This window comes from Pteropus medius, unplaced genomic scaffold (genome assembly GCF_902729225.1).
Source record: "Pteropus medius unplaced genomic scaffold, Ma_sr-lr_union100, whole genome shotgun sequence".
Classification (NCBI taxonomy): Eukaryota; Metazoa; Chordata; class Mammalia; order Chiroptera; family Pteropodidae; genus Pteropus; species Pteropus medius.
Window position 1 is genome coordinate 1,374,774 of NW_024349505.1, and position 24,683 is coordinate 1,399,456.

The 24,683-nt window shown below is 35.8% G+C and overlaps 1 protein-coding gene and 1 pseudogene across 4 annotated transcripts in view; one reads left to right on the forward strand and one right to left on the reverse strand.

Annotated features, from left to right (window-relative positions):
* The window catches only part of ARHGAP42 (Rho GTPase activating protein 42), a 229,197-nt gene that overhangs the window by 180,479 nt on the left and 24,035 nt on the right, over positions 1–24,683 (reverse strand). The window lies entirely within an intron of this gene.
* LOC120618164 (uncharacterized) lies at positions 7,729–7,847 on the forward strand (annotated as a pseudogene).

Sequence of the window (24,683 nt, forward strand, 5' to 3'; positions counted from 1 at the left end):
AAGTAAGGATTTTGGTGTCCGACTACTAGTTAAACGCTCAGTTTTGCTATGTGGACGAGTTACTTAAGCTCTTCAAGTTTCAATGTACCTATCTGTAAAATGAATATTAGTATAAGTACTTCATAGAATTGTTGTAACGATCAAATGAAATCAGCATAGCACACAGTAAAAGCTTGATAAACTATCGCAATTATAGCTACTAGTATTTTTCAGGAGGAAATCACTCACTAGAACATGTTATTCTTGGCTCTCGGTTACTAGACCTATGTCAAGCTTACCTCTCAGGACTGAAAAAGATAATTCACATCATGTGATGGCAGCAAATTTAATGCAGATAAAGTGCCTGTCAACTAAAGTGACAACAAACATTATTACAGTCAAATTGTCTATTCCAGAAGGAAGTTCACCATTTACTTAAGTGCATTTTCCCATCATTGTTTAGCATCACACATTGAAGTTCTACAACACTCATTTTGCCTCTGACTGAGATTATTTCTAAAACTTCAAAGCATCATCTCAGTGGTTGATAGATAATCTGCATTCCACCATTCCTTAAAACATTCCTAGACCCCATAATGAAATCCGTTTAACCAAGCAAAGAAACAAGCTAATGTACACGAACCTCCAAAATTTTCCCAGGCACCATTTAAAGGGAATGACTAGCTCAGAATACGGGTACAGCTTAAAAAGCTGGCTATGTTTTTGTGACAACAATATTTGGGTTTTCACTATCATATTTTTATTGATTTTTCTTTGGCCAAATGAAAGTGTATAGTAATCATGTAATATCATAGCTATACATGAACAGTATGGTTATAGCAAAAGAATTTTTTCATATAGCAACATGACTAACATCTTCTTAAAGACTGAAAGTCTTTTATAATGAATAGTAATTGAAAGGCAAACACATAAGCCTCTTTCTTGGAAGAGATGTGAAGTATGTTGGCATCATGCCTCATTCCTCCAAAAAGAAACAAAAGAATGACACTGTCAAACAGGGTTGAGCCTGGGCTGCCAGGGAGTAAGTGCACAAAGATCATTATTCTCCATTTACACAATGTTTTTTGTAAGTTGTTTTCAATAAACTTGTTATCCCACATGTTTAAAGACTTCATTTACTGCTGCCCTACCCCATTTTAAAACACTAAAGCAATTTTTCAGACTATTTCAGGGAAACTGCATTTTAACATTATAGATCTCATTGTGGACCTTTAGTGCCAACCCCTCACCCCATCTTTAAGTTATCAAGATAGAGATGAAGATTTTGGCGAGATTTTATTACTTTTTGTTCTAATTTAAATTCCAAGTATTCTGCTTTTAATAAATTGACTGATTAGAGCCATCTCACGACCTTAAAAACACAAGATGTGATTTTTCAAATCATATTTACATCCCTTATTTCACTGAAACCCTACTGGCAAAACAGACTGAGTAGATCATTATTTCCATTTTACATATGAGGAAACGAAAGCCCAAGGTTAACTAATTTATCCAATCAACAGAATCAAGGCTGGAATCTGAATCTCCAGATCAATGCTTTCTATATCACTTTAAATAAATATTCCTCTTACATAGTGGGCTTAGCTCAATAGTAACTAAAAATTTTATCAGATCATATACAATCTTCTTTTTGTTATTTATCATTTTCTCACTTAAAAAAAAATCCCTCATTCTTATGGATCTTTATCTCCATTTTAACTGCTAGTGTATTATATATTTATACGAATGGCCATTATAAAAATGCATAAGTGGCTTTGAAGATACACATCATATGGTTAAAGGATTATTATTTGGGGGTGATTATATTTATCAGAAAAAAGATATATACCAATCTTTTATTCCAAAAACTGAAACTCATTCATACAAATGCCATGCTGTTCGAGTTGCCAACACACACGTACTTCCATGATCTGCACAGTCAGCAACTGCCCGCTGTGCTTCTGAACTGCTAAGACGTATTTAAGCAACCAGAACTGAGAATTCCAACCGTGTCACCTGCGCAACTATGTCTGGCTTTATTGCTTTCCACACTCTGGAAGGCATCTTGTCTCTAATTATTTTATACAAATGATATACACAATTTATGTCAGGCTTTTATTAGACAGCACGAAGCCAACCCGTGATTAAGTCACCATTTATTCAAAAGCTTAAATATACGTGGTTTTCGGTTCTTACCTGGTATTTTTGGCTTACTTCAAAATTTTATATTAGTTCTCCAACTATTAAAATTGTAAATTGCTGTTAATTTTTATTTACCATAGCTCATACGATCTAAATTGTAAGAAAGACACCTCTTCAATTTTAGAGATACTAAAATATAAAAACTGTACAATTTTGGGTCCATGAGTATCTTTATATTTTATACCTCACTGATATTGAACAATGGCATTTTTTGGAATAAATGACACCGTCAGGAACAGAATTATCCCTAATTTCAAGGAGCTAATAACCTAACGAAATAAATAGCACAGTACAGGGCCTCAACTACCTTTTCCTCTATTTAAATGCCACAGAAACCTAACACCATGAAAATCCCGTTCTGAAAATATTCTGTCTTTGATGGTGGGAAATAAAAAATTAGTTCTCTCTAGCTCAGCTTTTCATTCTTGGGTATATAAAGGGCCTGAAGAGTTCAAACCTTCCAGGCTTGACTCTGGCAGAGACTCCGAGCTTAAAACAAAAACTGAAGGGGGCTACCAGCAGCTGTGTGCCAGTGTAAGCCACTTGAGCCCCCTAGAAATTCCAAAACAGTGGGACTGTGGGTGATATTTTAACAAGGGCTCTCCAGATAATGAACAAAATACTCAAGCACTGTAGTCTTCTGTATTTTCTGGATGAAGATTCATCAGAAAAGACATAAAACTGAGAAGTGAAATCGTGTATATTATTTGCTACGCATGCTCCCAAGTATAGAAAATTCTCTAGAAGATTCACATTCAGTTTTGATGCTGTGCAGTGAAGAAGTCAGCTGTTGTGATTCAAGGTCAGTGACTTTTCTGGTAAATGAAGTTTGTGCACTAGTTGCTACAGGTCTGTGGCGGGGAGAGGGGAGGGGCAGGGGGGAGGGAGAAGCACTCTTCAGCTAATTTAGTAATTTAAGATACATCAGAACATTGAAGGGTACACCTGGACCTCTCTATGAGAATCCCTAGAAATCACTTTGAGTGACTAATATCTGCTACAATACCAACATTACAAAAAGTTAGACTGAACATCAGTCTAACAGTATCTACAGATATCTACAGATATTAGCTTTGAGTGACTAATATCTGCTACAATGGCAACATTACAAAAAGTTAGACTGAACATCAGACTACCTTAACATCTAAATTAGATCATTGCAATGAAATTAAATGGTGTGTTTCTTTAATCACAATGCCTTGAGCCAGGGGAGAAAAGAAGTATTAACCACAGAGAAGTCCTTGGGGTTTTAGCTTCATTGAGTAGCAAACCTGATATATAATCAACATATCACTTATATGTAAACAGTAGTTTCTAAATGGCTTGAGAGATTTTCTTCCTGAATACTTTGACTGTTATCCTGCAAAGAAATCTTTGTGCTATGAACTTGCACTATCTGTGGAGAAATAATTTTCTTACTCAGGGTAAATTTTAACCCTGCATCAGTTGCAACTGCAGTAAATCCTAAATCAGGTAAGTACAAATTGAGTTTCTTATTGAAAATGTTACAATGAAAGATGAAAAAATTAACAAAGTTCATTTTATCAAAACTTTCCCACATAAGGTTCATTTAATCAGTCTAAAGGTATGCATTAACTTCTCTATCTATGCAATTTTGATGTTGCTGTGTCAAGGAAGATCCCACTTCCTATCATCCAGACATTTTGGTAAGTGAGAAGTAGAGTGAATGTGGAATGTCAGAATACTCGATGACTACTAGAAATGAGTGGAGAACAAACTTTGCAGAATTAAAGACATTGAAGAAAGTACTTTCTCCAATCCCCATCAAGTAGATCTGAGGAGTCTGTCAGCTTGTCAAACCACTTAATTTAGAACCTCCAGATTGCTCAAAGGCAATGCAAGATGAGTGATAATAATAGCAGCTAGTTAAACAGCATTAAAGTAGATGAGGATTTACTCAAAATGAAATATTTTTCCAAGAAATTGTTACTTGAATTATCTGAATATAGACAACTATTCAAAACCATAGCAGCCCCTATATAACACACACATGCACTTACTTATACATAAGCTCCCCTCGCTCATTTTTCTCCGTAGCGTTTATAACCATCTGACCTATGACACATTTTATTCATTAATTTGTTTCCCCCAAATAGAATATAATTTCTATAAAACACAAATTTTTGCCTGTTTTGTTCACTGTTCAACAAAAAGATCTGGGCCTGGAACATAAAAGGCATTTAGTTTTGATAAACAGAAGAATGAGACTAAAAGTATACCCTTTTTTAAGATCCGTTAATAGCAACCTTCTCAAAATGTAATGGACTAACAGGATAATTGTAGTGTTCATTATTTCTATAGGAAAACAAAAACATTATGAAATACTATGGAATAATGTTTTAAAAGCTCTCAAAAGAAATTATGGTTTGTGATGGGCAGAATGGAGAAATAGTGGAGAAATAGGAGTAAGTGTGTAGAATGGGATATGTGCTTCCTCTCCTCGTTTAAGAGTAATTTTTTAAGATGTCTAGAAAGTAACATGCCAGAACCAAAACATCAACAGAAACGATCATATTGTTTTAAATACACCTAAAGAAAAATAAACGTTTCCCAGTCATGCAGTCCTCTGGTAAGCAATCTTCATTAGTGCTAACCTGAATCAAGAAATCAAAGACTGAAGTTTTCAGTTTATTTACTACAAATGTGGAATAAAGGAAAAAAGAGATAGTGAGAAATCCACATAAAGATGGACATGGCCTGAACTCAAAATTCCTTCAAGTACCAGTTGGTTTCTGAGATGAAGACAGTACCTGTTTTAAAATCATAAAGTTAGCACTTGTCACATGAAAGATCTGTTAGTTAGCTCTTTCTTTCCCCACTAGATCTTAAACATGTCTGATTACGAGGTTAGTGCTCAGTATTTCAATTCCACATTGAGGAAGAGTTCTTTCATGCCCCTCCAAATCTACTAGTGCCCTTGTTTACAATGACCAGTAAAAACCTACATTGATATATATGGTTAAGTACGGCAGGAATCTTACCAATTTGATGAGAAAGATTTTTTTGATAATCTCCCAAATTAACCAGTTCAAATTTTATTTATACCCATTATATCATGTGGTTATAAGTAGTTCTAAAAAGGAATTAGGTCGAAGTTAAAGATTTAGAATTGAAATGCTTATCTAACCTAACATTTGTACGACTTAAAAATATGTAGACTTTGGGTTGCTGCACATAACTGGACAGAAAGTCAAAAGCAAAGGTTTAGAGTCCCAGTTCCACTGGCATTACATGATTTTATAAGCGGTCCTCAATCTTTCTGGCACCAGGGACTGATGTTCCTATGAGAATCTAATGCCTAATGATCTGAGGTGAAGCTGAAGCGGTGATGCTAGCACTGGGGAGCAGCTGCAACTGCAGATGAAGCTTCGCTCGCTGGCCCACCGCTCACCTCCTGCCGTGCGGTCTGGTTCCTAACAGGCCACAGACCGGTACCGGTCTGCAGCCTGGGGGATGGGGACTCCTACCCTGTATGACAAATTACTAGGTGACGACTTGTCTGGGATGCAGGAGGTGGACCATACGTGTTATCTATGATTCTTTCAAAAAGGCCATCACCAGCAGAGTGCCTATCATGTAACAACAAGTGCTCAGTAATTTGACCAAGAAAGCTTTCTAGTTAATAGAATCTGTTGCTTCAATTTATAAAACCGTTTTCTTCCTAAGGAACTACTTTTCAAAGAACTACAAATATATTACCATCACCAACCACGGTTCGCAACTCTGAGAAGTTAAACCCTTAGAATCTCACACTCACTACTCCTGCACTGTGTTTCTGCAGGACAATCAACTAGGAGCTACGGTCACTGAATGAGACATTGCAGCCTAGGGTTAGCTTCCTTTAAAGTTTCAAAGGAAATGAAGGAAAACACTGAATCTAGTTTCACAACAATAATCCGTTAACATTATAATACAAAGGCCTGCCTACTTATGTGTTACACAAAAAAAACAAGACCTTCTCTCTCATCCAGGAGTTAAAAGCCTAAAAGCCTGAGAGTTAAAAGGGAATAAACAGATTTTGTTCATCAGTAGGATCCAGTGCTGTGATAGTGTCTGATCCACAATGAGAAAGAGGCAAGAGATGGTCTGAAGCATGAGTAGGAACTACCCTAGGGAAAGAAAAGGGGCGACACATAGCTGCAGCACCGTTCAGAACAGCTGCCCTTCGTTTTCTGTTTCCTGAAGAGATCACTGAGTTCCTCTATTTTTTTTTTTTAAATCCACAAAATTAAAATGGACAGGTTGGAAGCCTCAGGTAAAAGCAGAGCACCTCAGGGATTTTCCTCTAAGCCTGAGCATGCCAGATCCACACACTGCAGTCACCGGTACAAATGGAAAGGAATGCTTGCTCTAAACTTAGTTAAGGATGAAATAATTTTCAGATTAAAATAAGTACTTCTCATACTAAGTTATTTTACCAAAATTAATCTCTACTTTCACAATAGAACACTGTGGGAAAAGTCTTCACACAGAGAAATCTGCTTCCCAGGCAACATTTCAGTAACGGGTTCTCTCTAGCACTTTCATTTAGGCTTATGCAGTTAACTGATGTGCCATAATTCAGATTTCTAGTAACTGGACAGGTCAAGGAAGCCAGGCCTTCAGGGTTCTTCAGTCTAGACTAGGGCCTGCAGAGAGAAGTCAAGGGATGTGTAAAGGTCAGTTACAGGAAATGGTCCATAGTGGCATTTCCTTTATCCCACACTCCTCGATTCACATACACTTAACCTTCAGGCTTTGCAGTGGCATCACAGCTCACTATCTATAAGAACAAGGCTCCCTCTTTACCTCTCATAACATGAACTCTGCAAATTTGTCTGCTTTTCTGCCCAAATCCATGAGACTAGAATGAAGTCTCATGTCCTAGCTCCAAGAATAACTAAGCTTCATACATAACCCTGCCAGCTTTTGTCACCTTAGGACAGGAGAAATCAAGAACGATCATAAGTACCCTTTTTGCTCTACATATATATTTTAAATAATCCAGTAAGTAAAGTTCCAAAGCTTCCTCCAACCCTCTGTCAAACGGCAGCAGTGGCGGAATCTTCCCTGGAGTAGCAAAGCCTGACGCTGGACCACAGGAGGAAACACAAGGGGCAGCCAGCTACCAGGAGTAGGATATCTGCCCAACTCTTTATCCTGCATTTTCTGGCCCAGGCCTCCTTCACTTTCAGGAAGCCACGCCATATAAATCCCTGTCTTCTAGGCATTTTTTCTCCCCATCCTCCATTCTCTTCCCCCACTAGACCATAAAGTCCTGGATAGTGTTCACAGCTTGGACAGTATTATCATCAGGTGGCAAATAAGAGACACAGGTTTAAGCTCTAGTTCCATGAATGACAAGTTTTTTGTTTCCTTGAGAAAATTACTTAACCTCTTCCTCACGGTCTAAATTTTCTATATATAAAAGAATGCTATTGCTTACTTCAGTATTGGTGAAAAGATTAGAGAAATACAGAGGGGAATGTTTCTTTCCCCTCTATTCCAAAGAAAAAAGTGAATGCATCATATAAGAATGGGGAAGAGGTCTACAGCCATTCCACCCTGAACAAGCCTGATCCTTTCTGATCTCGGAAGCTAAGCAGGATCAGGCCTAGTTAGTATTTGGATGGGAGATCACCTAGGAAGACCAGGTGCTGTAGGAGTTAAAAAAAATAATAATAAGGGATTGTAAGCTGACAATCTGTGAGGACAACCAAAATTTATTTAAATTTAATAAATTTTTAAAAAAAGAATGGAGGAGGAGGAAGTTTGGATAGTGACCAGCATAACCTGGTCTTTTAAAAACTTATATTCGTGACAAAAGTCATGGAACGAGGAAATTTAAAGTATGTTTTAGCATTTTAGATTTCATTGTCACAGGAAAAGTTCCAGAAATCATACAAAAAGGAGGAACATACACACATATGTACTAGCTTTAGTGAGTCCAAAATTAGAAGGGGAAAAAAAACCCCGCCACCACACTAATCAACTTTTAGCTTTCAAGATGACACCAAGTAACTCTGAATCTTAAAAACAAAATTCTATACACATGCAACACATCACATACAGAATCTTTCCATAGATATTCACTGCTCTAGGTAAAAGCCTTCACCACTAGTGTTTTTAAAAGCTGCAGCTGGACTATGGGTCAGATGGCACTCAGCAGTTTTGTGTGTGTTGGGGGTGGGGTGTGTCAGGAATGAATGTGGTTATCAAGGCATTTCTAAGTAGGGAACCCTTGGAACAACATTAGAGTGAGGGTCATGGGAAAAGAAGTTTTGCTCACCCTACTTCCTGGCAGCATTTTCAGTACACAAGCCATAAGCAACTCATGTTTACAAAATGGAAGGATAAAAGAGGGGCTTATTAGATAAAGGGGGCAGGGGAAATCAACCTATACATACACACAGATTATATATTACACTTTTAAATTTTTTTATTTAAAAACCATGAATAGTTTATAAGACTTAGATAGCACACTTCACTGTGCAAAGTATAATCTTTACTGTTTTAATAAAATGAATTAGGTTTGAGTATTTTTATTAAAGTCTATCACATGAATGAAACTCAATTAGGAAAGAAATCATGATATATCTACTTCATCCTCCTTGGGGAAAAAATTGTGCAATTTGAAGTTATTTTCATTCATAGAAAAAGTATTTCTCAGGATTTCAAACTTTCAAATCTAAAGTTCTTCATGTTAAAACAAGATTGTTTAAGAACTAGGTGAATGTATTCTGCTAGACTTGAGGTAAAAGCCAAGGGCATTTTAACTACCATAGGTCAATAGTTCCTCATTTTTAATTGCTTTGCTAAAACTCAGACTAAAGATAATTGGGTAACAAATCTGAAATTATACAAGTAATACAGGCTACCTCTTTTTTTAAAAAGAGAACTCTAAGATAATTCAACCTCAGGGGGTAAAAAAACAATTGCCAAATCATTACATTTCTATTTCGTGTTTCCTTGTTTTAATCCTGGAATTCTGGGAAATTATAAGTACTTTTCAAAGAGATCTCAAACTAAGTCTGGGCTTAAACAGCTTTTTCTTAAGTTCTGCAGTACATTCTTTATAACTATAGATTTATCAATGATTGCCACTGTGCTGGAGTGTTATTAAATTAAAGAGGCAGACAAAATATGGAGAACTGACTTTGGCATGGAATGCAACAGGCATAGTTTCTTTTCCCCCTGCTTCTTCTTAAACAAAAAGAAAACAAAATGTTCAAACTTGAATGTAATAATAAATAGATTTTCCATATGTTCACTTTATTTGTAACATGACATTTCTACTCTTCACTTATCTTTAATAGTTAGTAGTAGTAATTCTGAAACATACTTGATCACTTCGTGTAGGGGAATATGAGCTAAACACACATTACTCTCACTTATAAAAATCATAACCTCTCCCCATGCAAAAATAGGTAAGATACCAACAAGAAATGTTCTGATTGAACTACAAAATGGGGAAAAAACACACGTTAGAATTTCTAAGTTTAAGTCTTTAAGCACATGTCAGATCCTTCGCACAGATACTCTTTAAACCTAAAACAAAGATGGCACTTAGCTGTTAGATTCGGACCTAAGCATTTGCTCACTAATCACAGTACTTAGAGGTTTTGAACAGCCTGCATCTCTGAAACAGCAGCATCAAGTCTTCCCTGGTTATTTCAATGAATTTTGGCTTCTTCTTGAATGCCAAATCTACATTTCCCACCCACCCCCAATCATTAATATTCAAGAGGAAGAACATAGGTAAATAATTGCCTCTAAAGAATAATAATTATATTATTATCAAATAATATTTGACAGCTATAAATTACAGGCTTCCATACCATATAACTGTTTCTCTAATTACTTTAGAAAAATCATCTCTTACACCAAATAATCTCCCAGCTCCTCTCACTCATCAAAAGATCCAAAAACATTTCAGATACAAAAATAGTCTTTTTTTGATACCTAGTAACTGACTACTATGTGCAAAATATTATAAGGCATTCTAATATTTCTTTCTTTCTCACCTTATAAAGAGGTTACAATGTAATGAGAAAGAAATGGCAACATGAGTACTTTCTGAGGTATGAAGAAGAGCCTGACTGTGGGCAATGAGAGAAATACAGGCACTAGTGTCAACCACGGTGCTGGAGGATGGGCCCATTTTAAATCCTCTCCCAGCAGGTTAGTTAATAAGTCTGTTACCATTTCGTACCAGTAAGAAATGTTTCAATAAAGATTTATTTTCCACTATAAATTTTAGAGAGAAAAATTCATTCAACAAATAATTAAGTGTCTACTCAGGGCAGTCTATACCACTGGGCTTGGTACAGAACTAAGTGCTGAGAGTAAATGGTGAACAAAGCTAAGATGGGCCAGGTGTCTAAGCCTAGTGGAGCAGGCCACCTAGGATAACTGTCAACACTGACTGACACGACACCAAGATGATCACCAATAGAAAAGGGAAACAAAAGTTTTAAAGAACAAGCTAGCATTAGAATTAAAATAATACATAAAATTCATAATAGTAATAATGATAGCAAATAACAAAACAGGATCGCTGGCCAGACTCTGTGCTAATATTATCTCATTCTATCACCATGTCAACCCTACAAAATCTTCCACAAGAATCATTGTCATTTTATAAATGTACAAATTGACCCCATATGAGATTAAAAGGACTTGGCCTCATTTCTATGCATCAGGGGATGGGGGTTGGGAGGAACTTTTTTTACATAACCATAAGGCTATTATCACTTGTAACAAAGTTAATAATTCTTTAATATCAAAAGCTAGCTACAGATTTCCCCATTTACCTTTAATATTTGTTTTCTACCTGTTCACAAATAAGAGTCTTAGCAAAATCTACAGATTGCATTCATTTATGTCTCCTATATCTCAAGTCCCTTTCGATATAGAATAGTTTCCTATTCCTCTGTTCCTTCTTTTCCCAAGCCACCAACTCATCGGCTAGACTGGTTCAGCTGTTTTATAGGGTATCCCAATTTCTGGATTTGGCAGAGTGCTTCCTCCAAGTGTTGTGGAACCTGCTCCTGTATTCCTGCTGTTTCCTGGAGTCAGGAAGTGATATGCAAAGGCTTGATCAAAGGTAGGGGGAAAACCAGAATAAATGTTTCTCCTGTCTCTTTTTTGACAGAAAAGAACTGTTTACATATGCCAAATTGACATAACATTTTTCATCTAGAAAAGACATATTGCTTAGCTTACTGTAGCATCAAACATCGAGATCCTTTTAGAGGAATTAATCTGTACTCTTCGGGTCTAAGTGTTTAAAATCATTCTATTTCCTACAAAAGGCACTACTACACACACACACCCTCCCGAGCTGCAGCTCCATCTCTACAATCCAGTCCCAGTTCATCGCATTTGATATAATGGTGGTAGCAGCCTCATGATCTGTCTGCCAGGCACTCTGTGTGTGCAAAGCCCCACAATTTCTTAATCCAGGTTTATTCCAAGATGGCAGTTCAAGGCGATTTCTAAGAAGGTTTCCCTCTCACCAGAGCCATCCTCAAGTGATAATCGGGAAGCCCCCGGCAAGGATCCACAAGGAGGAAACTTTGAGGATACAGTGGAAAATGGAGAAGTCAAAGAACTAAAAAAGCTCAGAAAGCTTCACAAAATGGTGAGAGTTCTCTATCCTTGTTCCTTGCTCAAACCCACTAGGCTCCAAGTATCAAAAAAACCATAGGTTCCTACAGCATGCCCTCCCCCACCATCCTACTCTCCATGGTTCCCAGTACAAAGAGTTGGGCCATGGCTTTTTAGAAAAATATGTCCCAGGTCTGAAAATTAACCTTTCCTTTTTTTGTTGTTTTTTAAATTTCTGAACACTGTATGTGGAAACTGTATGTTTCCACATTACCTGTGGAAACAAAGACAGCCACTCAATAGTACATGAAAAAACACTTAAATGGTATAAGTGAAATATTGTCATATCACTGACCTTTACCAATTCCTCACCTCTACACAGTTCTTTCATATTTCTAATTCTTAAAAATCCCTGTAAGACTGGAATTTAGGCAGATTACTCCCCAAGTAAGGATTGAAAAATGACATAGAGTGACTTCGCTATTAGAGTCATTTTTGGCATTTCCTCTTTGAGTTTAGCAAGCCTCTTAAGAAAGAGGCCACAGACAAAACGGGGGATTCCACTCACTAAGAGAAACTTAAGTAGAACAGGCAGAAATTCATTTGGCCTGGCACTGACTTAGCATTAAACTTCAAACACATAAAATGAAAGGAATCACAAAAAATATTTATAAGAGAAAATCAGAGCAAGATGGGAAATGAGATATTGTTTTGCAGGTCTAACTCTTCACCTCGCAGTGAGGATATGGAGCCCCAAAGGGGTCAGGAGGAAAGCTTCATGGCCGGTGGCCTTTTTCTAAAGTATTTCACACTGTCCTTAAAGTGCATTTCAATTTCACTTCTGTATCTTTCATTGCTGTGAGACAACTACCTCTTTACACTCATGAACTCAATACATCGATACATTAAATGAAAAGTTTCTATCTTTCAGTTTCATAGCATATTTAGAAACCTGCAAAAATCAGAAAACCGAAAACTTCAGTCTATTCTGCTATAATGTCTTTCTGTAATGTGAATTAAGTCATTCATTGGAAGACAGGGTATAACATGAAAGTCACATTGGTGAGAGTGAGATTTTTTTCCCAACAGACTGACATTTAATGAAGCCATGGGGGCCATCAGGGACAAGCCTTTTCACAATTCAGAAGTGTCTTATCTATAAAAAAGAACTTTAAGAAAAATGCTGAAAATCCTGAAAAGCTTTCTTTAGCATAAGAAGTGGCTAATTTAGTGTATTCAACATCCACTACACTTTTCACAGCAGTAAGCTATTTGGTAAAGCTTCACATGCAGACTCTGGGTATTTATATTAACAACAAAATAATTAAGTCAACACATGGAGCAGATTTTCCCAAAGGACACAAGAGCCCTGGAGTTTAAGGCTGCAAGAGATCTACTAGTGCCGGATACAAATGACAATGGAGTTTTAACTCTACTGGTGTTTTTACCAGAACTGTTTGTTTGTTTGTTTGTTTGTTTTGATAATCTAGTTGAAGCTAAAGATTTTTATTTGCCCTTAACCCTACTTATTCCCAGTAAGTCCTGATATTTGTGTGTGTTATGTGCAATATCTGAAGGTAAACTTTTTCAGGAATATATCTCTCATTATAGCAGAAACACCTGTGTGTTTTAAAAAGCAAAAGTAATAAAAGGATATATCCATGTTTTTCATCGATCCATCAAAAGTATGCAAAATCAAACTATCTTTTTGTACTGCACATCCTCTTGAGAACTATTTACTGTCCTGAACTTGCTCTTTTTGATATAGTCTATGTGCTTTCAAACTTTAATGTACATTTGAATCTCCAGGGAGATCTTATTAAATGCAGATTCTGATTCTATAGTCCTGCAGCAGATACTGACGGGTTCAATACATTCAATGGGAGCTAACAGGTGATTCAGATGCTGCTGGCCCATGGACCACACTTTGAAAAGCAAGATTCTAGAAAATACACTACCTTTCATTGGCACTAAGTTGACGCCAGGCTGCACGGCTTACCTCTTTTTTTGAAAAATTGGGGGCAGACCACTTTCTGAACATTTCTTCTAATATGCACCAAGAGAGGAGAGAGGGGACAAGAAGGAGAGAGGAAATTAAAACAAAAGTACATTTTACCCATTGATCCAATTTTGGCAGCATATTAAAGAAGAATTTGTTGAATCAAGGAAACATTTTAGTAGACAATTTTATGTCTACACTATTAGAAAATCTATTTTATCTTCCTTAAACAAGTTATATACTATTTGATAAATACCTTCTGAAATTTAAGTTTTCTAGTTTAGAGTATAACAAAATTCTAAGATATTCCAGTCATGGTCGAAATTCCAACAAAATAAACAGATAGTAATATTTACTAATGTGTTTTTAAAACAGACTTTTCTTGAGGACTAATGCTAGACTCTTAAGATAATCCCACAGACCCCACTAATTTTGTATGAGTTTACTGTTCATGAAATTGGGCTCAGTGATAATTTTAAATATTAAGAATTGAGGTGTCTTCTAATTTCTTCATTTTCATACATTATCCTATTGAATAAAAACCACTGAATATAGCTACTATTTAAAGAAGTCATTATACTTATATAATAGTGCAAATAACTCATGGAATTTGATACACTTTAAAAATAAATGCTTCCTTGATCAAGTATGTCTGTGACACAAAGAGAGAGAGGCAAACAGACAAGAGAGGAAACAGACATTGAGAGAAACTATATCTACATTTTTATGACCTTCAAATGTATATAAGCCTGTTACTTTAAAAGCAGAAAATATAGCTCTATGAATTTTTTTTTTTTTTTACCATCCTCCTAGTCTCAAAAGAGGTGATTTAAAAAATAAAATCAGAGAGCAAAGTAAAGCACACCAGATGGCATTAAATCCTTTGGTTTAAGACAAAGTTCATTTAAAGAAAAAACAATCCTAAAACCTTTGCTTTTGCTGGAATAATTTTTTTACTAAAAGGACTTCTAGAAGCCACTGTATGCATCTAATTTCTGTAAATAAAGTTTAAACGGACAATGAGAGCTGGATCTCTTAAGATTTTTGTCCTTAATCTCAGCCTATGGCACTTCACTTAGCAATCCATTCATAACCCAAGTATGTACTTAGAATTCAGATTGACAAGTCTTTTTCCTTTTTTAACTCTACAGTGCTATAGACACTCAAAATCTTTGACAAATGAAGTTAAGCTAACATTTACTGAGCACTTACTATGTGCTAAGCACTTTGCCAAGGGCTTTATAAAAAAACTTACATAATCCTCACACAAGCCTATAAATACTTTTACATTTCATAGATAAGGAAACTGAGACTTGGATATACTAAGTAACTTGCCATAAATCATCCAGCTAGTGAGGGTCCGCACCTAAATCTGAACCCAGCAGTCAAACTACAGAATCAGAGTTCTTAAGCATTCTTTCGACACTTGGTTTGCATAAATTAGATGCATGCTAAATCCCTTTACATGCCTAAGTGTTACATTGTATTTATGGTAGTTTATTTTAAACACTTCATTATGAGTAGTATGAAGTGTGTGAATAAATTAATCTGACTCAATATTTTAGGGTTGGCTAATTAACATAAGTGTCCTAAGTGAATAAACATCTTGAAGTTAGATAATTAGTATGTGACACATCAAGATTTGAGGGCTGGCTAAGTAGCATAATAAGGATTAGGGATCATTTTTCCATTGGTAACACTACTGCTTAAGGTAAGTTTTGATTTGCTGAAGAGTAACAGCTCTGCGTCCTTCCTTATATGAGTAAGGCATAAAACACTCTCTGTGCCACAGACCCAGCTCTCCAAATTTAGAGCCTCTTGGCCTGTCTCCACTTCAGAGGTTCTGGCTGCTTGAGCTGATCACGGTCCTGTTGCAAGAACATCCTAGCATGTGCTTTAGAGCAGGGGTCCCCAACCTTCCGGCCACAAACGGGTACCAGTCTGTGGCCTGTTAGGAACTGGGCCGCATAGGAGGAAGTGAGCAGCAGTCCAGCCAGCGAAGCTTCATCTGTATTTGCAGCTGCTCCCCAGTGCTAGCATCACCACCACAGATCAGGCATTAGATTCTCATAGGAGCACCGGTCCCTGGTACGAAAAAGGTTGGGGACTACTGTATTAGAGACAGATTCACTCAAGAAGCGTGACACTGTAACTGAGGACCTAGAGAAGGAATTCTCCCAGTCAAACATGACTGTTTGCACTTACTTGCAATTAAAGACCCACATTTTTAGCTAAATTTGGTCTGAGGCAATGTACCTCCTAGTACCAGTTTATACAGAGTGGACACTACAGACTCCACCTCTTCTAACCAGTGAAAGCTACTCGTCAGTATTTGTTCAACATTAACTGACTATCCTACTAGGATTCAACAATAAACAAGAGGTAAACTCCCTGCCCTCATGGCATTCGCCTTCTAGTGGAAAGAGATACAGAAATAAAATACATAAGAGCAATACAAGAAGGGGGGGGTGCGGCGAGGGGAGCTGTTCAACTTTAAGATGGGGGAAGGTCTCTGAGAGAGTGACTTTTGAACCAAGTCTTGATGGAAGTACAATATTCACTAAATAGAAAGCAGGCATTCATATAACTGCTAATCTAATTGGGCAGCGGACTTCACAGAGACTCTTCTTGCAGTGTATTTAGAGCTGCAGCAATAGCCAGCCCAACGCACTCAACAGCCCAGACAACTCCCACCCAGCCTTGTACACAGGGCCCCCAGAACGGCCCATAAAAGCCAGTCTCACCAAGTTCAAGAACCCACTTCCCAACAACAGCATCTTCCATTGACAAGAGCTGGACACCCAGCAAAATGAAAAGATCTGTTTATTTAGAATCACTAGAATAAAATCTTTTTATAGTCTAAACTTCAAAAACTTTTAAAAGAACACAAGGATGTAAATCTAAGTTATACTGTAAGGCGGCAAAGCATCATTCCTTATTTTAAAGATTAAAAAAGTCATTTTATTGAAAAGTAAACAAAACACCAAAAGACTGCACAAAATTATAGAGCAAAAAAAAAGAGTGAGGACACTATTATTTAAGCAACCCACTTCAAGGAAAATAATGCAATTCAAACTTTCCAATTTATTTGACATGGCCTACATCCGTATCTGCATGAGGCTTAATCAAAGACATATGCCATTCTGATAGTCCTTGACAGTGAAGGAATTCAAGCTTTGATGTGCACATTCAGTGTTTCTGAAAATCTCACTGTGAGAAAGCAGCACTGGCTTTCCAGCTGTGATTAAATTCCAGCCTGAAGAGGCCATCCTTGGTCAGAGGCTATCTCTGCACTCACCCACACTCCCAGACAGCATTAGTACACAAGGTTTAACTGCCATGCGTATTGCTGAGGTCAAATGTGAGGCAACTGATTTTCTTCTAAAGGGACTTCAGCTGCTGATGCTGAGCAGAGTAGAAAGATGAAATGGTAGAAAGCAAACTCATGATGCGGTTCAAGCTTCTTTTCCCACTGTGAAATTTAGATGACAAGCTCATTAACCTGGAACTGTATAGTCTTTATAAACCCTGAGTCTTGATAACTAACAAATGTTAATGATTAATAAAGTTTCATAAAGGTAAAAGTTGCCTCCACTCACTGTATGAAAGGAGGGGAAAAATAACCTCAATAAAATGCCAATTGAAAAACTCCTGGCATTTACCCTAAAAATATCTCTACCTGTGATTAGTCAATAAAAAGTGAAAATTGCATTTTTTTTCTGCAGTATGAGTGTCAGCCCAAGGTACACCTGGCAATAGAGTTAACTCCAAACAACAAGAAAACAACAAGCAATTGGATGGAGGAACTATAGTGGGCTCCCAGGCTCGGGGCAAGGGTTCCTTGAGTAACAGGCTTCCCGAGACCTCTGTTGCCTGTCAGCGCAAAACAGTGTCTGTCGCGTGATGGTCATCATGCTCCCATTAGTGAAAAACGAGATTCCACACATTCAACTACTCCGCTTTAGCTAACATGGATCCAAGTAATCCATTTCAGAAGTGTTTTTAAAATTACTACTTTTTGAAATTTAGCTTTATCTATAAAATTCAGGTACATGGACACTTGTTTCTTATCAGTGATGAATAAACTAACATGAAACATAGCAGAATAGCTTTTTAGACTGGAAAAGTAAACTCTTATCCTTCAGTCTAATCCTTCCTCTTACTACAATGAACACCCAGCATATTCTCTCAAACCAGGCCAAATTCATGAAAGGGGCACAATCTCGATTAGTCGTATCCATAATTTTTTTATCCTTTAACATTCAACTTTTTTGATGTACAGGTTTCCTTTTTCCACATGAACTCTACAGATATTAAAGAATATATAATTACTAACATTTATTAGGGGGTTATACCTACTCAGTGAGTGTGTAATGTCATCTAAAAGTTATCAGACATCTTTCGGCCACTATATTAATTAAATACAGGTCTGTATTTTTTATTCAGGTTAGCATACAATTAAATAGTATACCTAAGAGAAGCCCCAACATTTTATTTTCTGACTCTGGAGGAAGATAAAATATAGACAGCAAAGAAAATTGCTCACATAATTTTATTCAAAATGTATTTGGACCTACTATGTGCCAAACACTGATTCATGCTAAAGATAGTTCTCTACTCCTATGGAGTGTATAGTGAGGAAAACTTAAAAGCAAAGAATTACAAAGCACAGAGTAAGAGCTACAACAGACCAGTACTCCTATAGAGAGGAAAGAAAGAAAAGCAAGCACACCTGAGAGTGAACCAGAGGCCTCAGAAGTCCTGAATTTGAGATGGCAACTCTGTATTCTTCAATGTTACTATCTCTCTCCTAAGTCATCCTTATCCCTCTCAACAGAAGCCCTTCTAGTCACTACATGTATGAATAACCCTGAAAATTCTGGAACTTTTATTCATGGGCCTCAACTTCTTTGCCCAATCACTGCCTAAGATGAGTTGCTGTGCCCCACCCCCACTGTAGGTGAGCGTGCAGGTGCAGCCTTTTCAACAGCCAATTGCATGATTAAGAAGCTTAAGTCCTAGCAGGCTTGTTGAGAGAGGTATCGATACATGCTATGTCTTTCTTCTTAGAAAGGAGCAAAATTAATCAACCAAGATAATATATATTTTAGTATTACTAGCATACATCAACCTGTGCAATAAATGTTAATGATGATTTTCCAGGTTTGCTGCAGAAAACTTTCACATCAAATTGTTTGTTAGAAAAACATAAAGAAAAACTTTTCAGAATAAGACAATAATAATTTCCTCAGAGCTTTCCTTTCTTTCATCTATGGCTCTTCAAACATATAATAGCAGGCAGGAACTCATTCTCACTGATCCCTATGAGGAACAGAGGAATTATAACCAACATGCTCTTAAATCATTCCCCTAAAATCAACAAAACAATTCTGCAGCATTCCTCAACTTTTAGCCCCCTAGGATCACCTCACCTCCCAAATGGAACAATGATTTCAAATTGAGCAAGGTCCGATGAAGCCGAATGAAGCCCAGCTGGCACAGATATAATCCCAATGAAAAGTATCAGAGAGGTTTAGCCAGTTAAGAGGAAGTAATTCCAACCATCTCCACAATAACACAGACGGCAGCTGCTCAATCATCCACTGAAGGAGCTAAAACATATAAGGCTTCCCTTATGAGGTCCTATAATGACTTTATGGTAGTTTCATGTGAATTACAGATGTAGGAATGCAGCTCCCCAAATAGAACTGCTTTCTGTTGCAAATAAATTCCGTATTCCTTAAGAGTAAAAAAAGTTTTGGTCCTTTTTTCATTTGCATTACATAGTAGTTCTAAACAAAATAGCTGCCATTATATTAACTAGCTTACATTCATTTTGAAAATGTACAAAAAGATATATTTTATTCAGAACACTTATATGGCATACAGCTGAATTTGTGTTTTATTGCCACTATTGTATAGTAGTGACCATTTAATGAGTACTTGCTATGTGACACTGACTTGATTACTGCCATCATCTCACTTAATCAAGCTAACTCATCAACGTCATCAATATCTTCACATTTAATAGAGAACTGAACCAGGATCCAAACTTAGATGAATTGTATTCCAATTCCCTTCCCTTAACCATAAGGCTTGGGGGATACTTTCTCAAGTGGGCAGAACCAAAAAGCTTGCTCACTGCTCTAAGATCTCTTCTTTCCTCCGGGATATATCACTTTAATCTATAATGTAAGAAGCTTTTATTTTCATCCCTTAACTCAGCCTGCAGTTAACTCTCTGTTATATTAAGTCATCAATAATTAATCAATCTTTTGGTCAACTACTTGGACAAGTTTGGAAAACTTGGGGAAGAGAATTTGGTGAGTTATTAGCACTAGAATACTGTGGTGAGTTTCCCTGACTTAGGGTCTCTCAATTTTGTCTATAGGCACCAACTCTACTTCCTGCCTTCAAAGCCCACTCCAGTACCCCAAAATGATCTATCCACCTTCTCAATTCATATGTCCCACTATTTCTCTAATCCAGCCATTAACCCTTGACAATGACATCTCTTATTTTTCTATCTATGTTTACTCAACTTATCTACCGTGTCTTAACTTTTCATTTATATTTCAGTTTTTCTCACACTACAACAATCATCCGGCACTCAAACATTTGATTTGACTCTCTTATTAATTTCTATATCATGATTCTGTTTACACTTTATAATGGAGGATTCAATGGTATACTTTTACATTGTTTTGAAAATGAAACATGTACATAATAGTTTAAAGAGAATTATTTAAATCTATAATATCCACTGGGATATATACTAAATAAGAAATAGATATGCATTTACACATAGAACACATTCAGAAATGAAACACTGCAAAAAAAAAAAAATGTTAAGCAGCAAAAACTTAGACATATCAGAGGACTGCATTTCATTATGCGATCCCTCTCAATACTACTCAAGGTAAATAAAGTAATGGACAAGAAAATGTCCCACCTTTACTGTATTTCCACTATTTCTATTTGGATACCATATTGTTATGTGGAAGAATAACTGTATAAATGATATAAAGACAAGATTTCATCTATAAGGAAAAATGAAAAAGCCAACTAAGTGCTCATGTATGTCATGTTGATAAAAGCATAGCACTCAACCAAGTTAACTATTATTATTTAAAACCCAGTGAATTATCCCATTGTCTGTATACTCTTGGTATCCATTATCTGCAAAATAACTCTTGCTATCCATTATCTGCAAAATAAATTCAAAAAAAAAGAGTGATTAATATTCTTTCAAGGCCTAAAATTGTTCAGACTGTGAATCTGATAAGGAAAGACAAAAACAGGACACTAGAGAAATGTGAAGTCCATGGCTCCTACAGTTACAGCAAACATTAAACACACACTAGCCCCTAACTCAATCAGCATAACATCTCCTACTAAATGCCTAATTACTTCAGTTTCTATTACCTGATACATCATGTTTACCTTTCAACTAAAAATTACAAGGCATACTAAAAGATAAGAAAAAACAGTCTGAAGAGATAAAGAATCAGATCCAGACTCAGATGTGACAAAGATTTTAGAAGTATCAGGTAGGGAATTTATAGTACCTATAACTAATATGTTAAGGGCTCTAATGAAAAGAAGCAGATAGCATTCCAGAACAAATAGTAAAAAGAAAGACAAAAACTCTAAAAATGAATTAAAAAGAAATGTCAGAAATCAAAAACACTCTACTACATGAACTCATCAGTAGACCAGATGTGGCCATGGAAAAAAGAATCAGTGAGCTTGAAGATATATCAATAAAAATCTCCCAAATTAAAATGCAAAGAAAAAAAAGAATGAAAAAAACACAGACTATCCAAAAACTGTAAGATAATCACAAAAAGTGACACATGCAACATACATGTAATTGGAATACCAGAAGGATCTTAAGAGAGAAAAGAGCAAAAGAAATATTTGAAGTAATAATGACTGAGGATTTGCCAAACTTAATGGCAGACACCAAACCACAGATCCAGAAAGCTCAGAGATCACCAAGCAAGATAAATTCCAAAAAACTACACCTAAGCATGCCATATCTAAACTGCAGAAAATAAAAAAAAATTTTTTTTCAAAGAAGCCAAAGAAAAATTAAACCTTACCTATAAAAGAACAAGATAAGAATTTCATCATGTCTCTTCAGAAACCATACAAGCAAAAGTGGAGTGAAATATTTAAAGTGTTTGAAGAAAAAGACCACTAACCTAGAATTCTGTATTCAGTGAAATTATCCTTCAAAAGTGAAACAGAAATAAAGACTTTTTCAAACAAACAAAAACAGAAATAAAGACTTTTTCAAACAAACAAAAACAAAGATTATGTCATCAGTGGACCTGCCTCTCAAAAAAATGTTAAAAGTTCTTCATTCTTACATAAAAAAAGCAAAAAAAAAAATAAAACTGAAGTAAACATAAAATAAAATTTTATTCTTTTTCTTACCTAATAGATAACAATTTGTTCAAACTAAAAAAACAAACAAACAATGTATTGAATATTTATAGCATATAGATAAATGCATTGAAACACAGCAATATTAGAAAGATGGGAGGGAAGAATTGGGAATACTCAGATAAGCTAATCGCACTACTACTAATGTGGTATATTGTTATTTGAAAGTAGACTTAGATTAGTTATAAATGTACATTGCAAATTCCAGAGCAACCACTTTACAAATATTAGAAAGAAGTATAATGATTACATAAGAAAGGAGAGAAAATAGAATCATATAAAACCTCAAAATATTTGAAGACTAAAAGACACATTTCTAAATAATATGAGTCATAGAAGTCACCAGAAAAAATTTAAAATATTTTCAACTAAATGAAAATAAAAATACAACTTATTAAAAATTATAGACTACAACAAAAACAATGTTTTGAGGGAAATTTATAGCATTAAATACAAATATTAAAAAAAAAATCTGAAACCAATAATATAAGCTTCCACCTTAAGAAACTAGAGAAAGAATGATATAAGCCTAAAGGAAGCAGAAGACAGAAGTAATAAAAATTATAACAGAAACCGATAAATTTAGAAACAGGAAATCAATAGAGGAAAAATATTAAAATGAAAAGCTGTTTTTTTTTTACAGGATCAATAAAACTACGAGAATGAGAAAAAGGAAGTGGGAGAGGAGATAAAACATAAATTACCATATCAGAGATAAAAAATAAGGCCATCAATACTAATAACATAGACATCTAAAAATTAATGAAGATTATGAATAACTCTTTGCTTATAAAATCTGATAACTTAGATGAGATTCACCAATTCCTTGAAAGACAAAGTACCAAAGCTCATACGATGAGAAATTGATAATACATCTCATTGATGTACACATACTAAAAATTGAATCAATAATTTAAAATCTACCAAAAAAAAAGCATTACATTTATGCAGTTTCACTAGTGGATGGTGGATTCTACTAAATATTTTAGAAAGAAATAATAATAACTCTCTACAAGTACTTCCAGAAAATAGAAGCTGAGAGAATACCTCCTCAGTTGTTCCAGGAAGCCAACACTACCCTAAATACAAAATCAAAGATAGAACAAAAAAAGGAAAACTACACACCAATATCTCTCATGATTATAGATGGAAAAATCCTCAAAAAATGTTAGAAAATTAAATCCAACAATTATAAAACAAACATTTGGGATTATAAAGATGGTTCAACATTTGAAAACCAATTAATGTAATCCATCACATCAATACTCTAAAAAGAAAAATTATATGATCATATCAATAGAGGCAGAAAAAGCATGTGACAAAGTCCAATACACATTCATAATAAAAACTCTCAGTAAACTTCAATTTGATTAAGAACACCTACAAAGAAACTACAGCTAACATCACACTTAATGGCATGAAACTAGAGGTTTTCTCCCTAAGACTGGAACAAGGCAAGGATGTCCCCTCTCACCACTCTTCAATATTATACTGGAAATCCTAGCTAATGTAGTAAGACAAGAAAAAAAATAAAAGGTATACAGATTGGGAAGGAAGAAATAAAACTAAAACAGAAGGTATAATGGTCTATGTAGAATGTCTCAAAGAATGGAGTGGCTCCATAGTGTAGTGGTTACCATGTCTGCTTTGCACGCAGAATGTCCTGGGTTCACACCCCAGGTGGAGCCACAGAACCATACCTTGGGTGCACCAGGCCCTGGTTACACACCGTGAGCGTGTGGGAGGGGACGCCCCACCTTCAGAGATCCAGTTCGTAAGGAGAAATAGCAACATCCATGGGTCAGGGGTGGAAGTGAGAGGGGGTAATTAAAGAGGAGGGAAAAAATCAATTGTTTCTCCTATACCAGCAATAAACAATTATAATTTGAAATTTAAAACATAATATCTTCATTAGCACAAAAAAAAGAAACACTGAGTTTTAAATCGAGTAAAATATGAACAAGATCTAAACGAAGAAGACTACAAAACTGTGATAAAAGACACCAAAGATCTTTAAAAAAATGGAGATATTCCATGTTCATAAATATAAAGACTCAATATTGTCAAGATGTCAGTTCTTCCTAATTTATCTACGGATTCAACACAATCCTAATCAAAATCTCAACAACCAGTTTTGTGGATATTGGCAAACTGATTCTAAAGTTTATAATGGAAAGGCAACAGACCTAAAATACTCAACAAAATAGCAAAAGAGAAGAACAAAGACAGAGGACTGACACTGTCCAACTTCATATAAAGCTACAGTAATCCAGACAGTGTGGTATTAGAAAAAGATAAATAGATCGATGGAACAGAATAGCGAGCCAAAAGAGATCTACATAAAGAAACTCAAATAACTCAAATGTTATTTGAGTTATGTTATTTGAGTTTCTTTATGTAGGAGCAAGGGCAATTCAATGGAGAAAGGATAATCTTTTCAACA